Source organism: Centropristis striata, chromosome 1, assembly GCF_030273125.1.
Source record: "Centropristis striata isolate RG_2023a ecotype Rhode Island chromosome 1, C.striata_1.0, whole genome shotgun sequence".
NCBI classification, from domain to species: Eukaryota; Metazoa; Chordata; class Actinopteri; order Perciformes; family Serranidae; genus Centropristis; species Centropristis striata.
Window position 1 is genome coordinate 11,979,667 of NC_081517.1, and position 5,008 is coordinate 11,984,674.

Genomic DNA, 5,008 nt, shown 5'->3' on the forward strand with positions numbered 1-5,008 from the left:
AGACAGCTAAGAAATGTTTCTTTGGTAATTTTGTCTTTCTTTAGACATTTTGCGTATTTTAAAAAAAAAAAATTGTTATAATATGTAATTTTTTGGTAACTTTGTGTCTTTTTTGGTGATTTGAGTCTTTTTGGGGTATTTTGATTGTGTAATTTGGTATTTTTGTGTATTTTTTATGGTCATTTTATATCTTTTTTTGGTCTTTTTGTACACCTTTTTTTGTTCATTTTACATCTTTACATCATTTTCTAAGGGTTTTTGTTTGTGGATCTAAAAGGGTGGCGGAACGTTGAACAGTTTATTTACAATATGTTCAAAAGAGAGTGCTGGGGAGTGATCTCAGCAGACAACGGTAACTGGAACTTTGCAAACTCAGTGAAACATGGAAGCAAAGGAGTAAAAACAACCATGGGAAAATCTCTACAAAGTGAAAGCCTGGAGTGAACCGGTTCGGTGGGAAACAACCTCAGTGGAGGTTCCGGCTGTAGTTTATAGCAGCGCTGATTGCACTGATGCAGCTCAGGTGTGTCTGCAGCAGGAAACTGGATCATGGAGATGAGGGGGAGGGGAGACCAGGGCACACTGAACACAGTAGCTGTGTCCCAATGTCAAGGATCCTTCCTTGGTAGGATCCTTCCTTCAGAGTCGGGTCCTCCGGAGGCGAGGCCAGAGTCCTTCCTTTGACTGGTGTAACCACTAATGGGACAGCCTTCGGAGTGTGCAGCTGTGCGTCATTGTGTAATTGGACGTCCTGCTTAACTTCAGCGCTGCTCTCGGCCCTTTGGCTAAGATCAAGTGTAGTATCTGTTCTTATCAGTTTAATAAAAAATAAATAAATAAATTCAGCGCCGCAATTTCGAAATCAGTTCACGACATGAATGTGTCTCTGGCATCAGCACTCTGACACATATTATATCATTATTATTATATTTGTGAAAATGGAAGAAGATGCTTTAAGGTTGAATCTCCATGATTTATCAAGTAAAAACCATAAAGTGGATTAAACCTGAATATTTAACTGATCCTGGCTGAATTCGGCCGCTACTTAGTGCCATGAATGCAGCGGCGCATAATTCATCATGGAAATATGTTCTGTGATTTTTTATTTTTTATTTTACAGTAGCCTACAGTACAATAGCAGTTATTTATAAATAACAATAACGGATAATAGCGGACTTTCGGTCCCTGTAAAAACAATAAAGAAATGTATAACTTTCTGAATGGCACAGTTGCACATAGTACATCATCATGGACACATATAAATTAATTAACAATAACTTTAGCGACTGAGACGGCATTAATTAACTTAACCGGCAATGTATCAAGATGACGTTTATTATCTTTAAGCTTAATATTCTGGCATATGCTTATTCATATGTTTTTGCTTGACCTTGAACACACGTTTTGTAAGTTATGTGATAACATTCAGTGTAAACTGAAAATATCTACATATTTAAATGCATATTGCGCCGCCGGCGTCGCTGTTTCTACGCTCGCCATTTTTAAATCTCCCGGTAGACCGGCGTGGGCAATGCTTTATGGGTAGTCGGAGCGCACGGAGGATACACACATGCATCCTCGGAATTTGGGCAAAAGAAGGACTCTGTCCTCTGGAGGATCCTCGACATTGGGACAGTCCTTCGGCGGATGTCGATGACGTGGTGTCCTTCAAATCCAGCCGTTTGAGCATCCTTCCTTGACTTTGGGACACAGCCAGAGAGAGCAGAAAACCCTCAAACCATCACACGGCCTGTATGTGTTGGGCATTTTACGACTTTTTTACATCTTTTTTACGTCTTTTTTTTTTTAAATGACGTCTTTTTTAGTTTTTATTACGTTTTTTTGTCTTTTTTTCCTTTTTTAATGTCTTTTCTTAGCATCTTTTTACTTTTTTTGTTAAGCCTATTTTACGTCTTATTTAGATATTGTATGTCCTTTTTTAACATCTTTTTTTAACGTCTGTTTTGCTTCTTTTTAACATCTTTTTAAAATGTGTTTCTTTCCATCGTTTTATGTCTTTTTTTAAACCCTTTTCTCAGTTTTTTTGGTTTGTCTTTTTTTCCGTCTTTTCCACATATATATATATATACGTTTCTAACGTCTTTTTACGTCTCCTGGTGAAAGTCCTGGTTTGTTTGACCCATCCACGCTAACTGACACTTTGTGCTTTATTTCCGCCTAGCCATCAGTAACAATTACTACAGCCGGTAGAGGGCGCCACTAACTCCAAACGCAGACATGGGGAACGATGGGAGTATCGTAATCACGCAGTATTTGATTTTGCCGTCTGCATTGCGCGTCATTTGAATGTCTAAAGTCGAGCTATTTGTAGGCAGATTGAAGAGACCGAGCTGCAGTCGCTGAGCTCAGTCGCTTTGTGTTACAGTTTCATCCTGATGGTTCCTGCAGAGCTGTGACAGACAGAAACAACGTTCAGTGAACACAACCCCGCCAAATGATTCACTGAAGACACTCTGAGGAACAACGCTGGAAGCTTTTATCCTCCTTCGTTCAGTCACTTTTAGATTTAATTGTATGTGGAGGTCTATCAGCAGATCAGTAAATTATTTCCCGAGTCGGCGTCCGTGTTGGAAGGCGACTGCAACGGCGGCTTTTCCAGGCAGCGGCGTCACGCTGTGAAGAGGCTCGCAGCATGTAAATGAGATGGAGATGTGTTAGTGGAGATGGAAAAACAGACTGCTGCTGCTTCTGGAAGACCCCAAGACGAACAAGAAAGGAACGGTGGTAAACAGGAAGCTGTTCATTACTGGCGATATCCTGACAATAAAGTGATGTGCTGATAAGTGAGGAGATTAAAGTGCACGGCTGTCCACAGGAAGCACAACACATCTGCTGCTTTATCCAGGAGTCCCTGCATGGACCGGAGGGAAAACTACAAGAGATCAAGTCAAACTTTTTTCCCCCACATTAAAGTGTCGTTTTGTTATGTTTTTTTTTTGTTTTTTTTAATTCAAACTGGTCTGCAATGAGTGTAAGAGTAGTTCTTCGAAAATTTGACAGCTGTTGTAAATGTTGGTTTCAAATCTAACATCTAAGAGGTAGAATAAGGGGAACATCTAGTTTTATTTTTTATACTAAATATATTTGAGCTTATCTCCGGTTTGACTAGTTCTCTCATCATCAAACACAAACTGAAGCAGAATTTAAGAGGAAGCTGACAGCAGAAGCACGCTGCAATCAATGTTGATAGGAAATGTTCAATCTGACTCTTAAGTTGAAACAGACAAAACTTGATAAAAGCACTAAAGTTGTTTTTACAGTCAGTCAAAGCATGTTGTGCAGTGAGGAGGGAGGTGTGTGTGTGTGGGGGGGGTCTTAATAATTGAGCAAATATCTTTGTAGAATGATCTTTGATGTGCTAAAACGGGTTTAATTTTTAAACAGAGCATTTGGTAAATGAAGGCTTTGATGAAGTGGAACAGATGATGCATTCAGGGCAGAAAAAAAATAAATAAAAAAAACATTTCTGTTTTATCTCGCCTCAATCGGAGGCAACCAACCGTCAGCGGCCCAGATAATTAAGAGCTGGCCTCTTATTCAAACAGAGAAACAGATTAGCCTCTGCAGTCCCAGTGGGATCGACTCTAAACACGATGTTTAATGAAAAGACGTTTGAAATGGTATTTACAAGCTTTCGGCCATTAATGAAGTCCGTCAGCACAGAGTGAGAAATCTCTTCACATCGTCTGAAGGAGTTTCACCCAATTAACAAAGCAGAGCATGGACACAGAATGAACATCAACTCTTTAGTCCCGAGTGAAATATCTCAACAACTTCTGGGCATAACGATGAGATGATGATATTGATGTTCTTGGTCTCCAGAAGATGAATCCTTTTCTGTTTCTTGGAATAATAAAAAGTGGAAACCTGCTTAACAAACTAGATGCTGATGATGTCTATTTTGGGGTAATTTTGTGTCTGTTTTGGTAATTTCACTGCTTCTTTGTCATTTCATGTCTTATTTCAGTCTGTTTACATCTGTTTGGTAATTTTGTGTCATTTTGTATTTTTGTGTCTTTTTTTGTGGCCATTTTAAGTCTTTTTACATATTTTTGGGTCATTTTTAAGGGTTTTGTTCGCAGATCCAAAAGCAGAAGACTTTAAGTACCCCTGACTGCAGTGTGCAATTCGAGGCGGAGCTTAACGGACGTTGAGCTGGGTGGAGTCTGTTAGATTTACTCAACGGCACCACTTATTGATGACAGCAGTGAAGCACACTTGTATTATTATTATTATTATTATTGGCCGCATATAAACAAATAAGCGGCAAGGAGCATATTCACGGGTTATCAGAATTAAACATAAATACATATGTTAAATGGGGGTTAAATGGGGTACACTTATATAGCGCTTTTATCCAAAGCGCTTTACACTACATACAACGCTCATTCACCCATTCACACACATTCATACTGGAGGCTACCAGGGCACACTGGTGCCACCTGCCACCATTGGAATTCATTCACACACCGATGAACGCAGCATCGGGAGCAATATGGGGTTCAGTATCTTGCTCGAGGATTTTCCGACATGTAGCTGCCATGGTCGGGAATCGAACCACCAACCTTCCGGTTACTGGACGAACGATCTACCAACAGCAGGGAATCCTATGGATGTACAGCAGCAGAGAGGGATAGTGCAATAACAAGATGTCAGTAAAAATGTGAAATGACAAATAAGGAAGTTTGAAGTGGCATTAAAACTTTAAAAAAAGCTGTTGTCATTCCCATTTTCATCATCCCATAATAGTTTGCATCCTTTTGAAGTCTAATGTTGATTTTTTTTGCCTTTAGTGAATTCTAGTAAAATATGGGTCATTGTTTATTTTGATTAATGTTAAAACTTTATCTATCCTAATTTATAATGCTATTATACTGTATCATTTGTAACATTTTACTTGTACTACAAAAATTCTGTCAGACACACTGATAAGGTGAATGTGCTTTGTACATAAGGTTATACCACTTAAGAGATCAAAGACTGAGGT

The 5,008-nt window shown here is 39.1% G+C and overlaps 1 non-coding gene across 1 annotated transcript; it reads left to right on the forward strand.

Annotated features, from left to right (window-relative positions):
• Positions 1 to 763: 763 nt before the first annotated feature.
• Positions 764 to 955, forward strand: LOC131980033 (U2 spliceosomal RNA). The gene has a single exon (XR_009395167.1). It is a non-coding gene; the product is annotated as a U2 spliceosomal RNA (small nuclear RNA).
• The last annotated feature ends 4,053 nt before the right edge of the window (positions 956 to 5,008 follow it).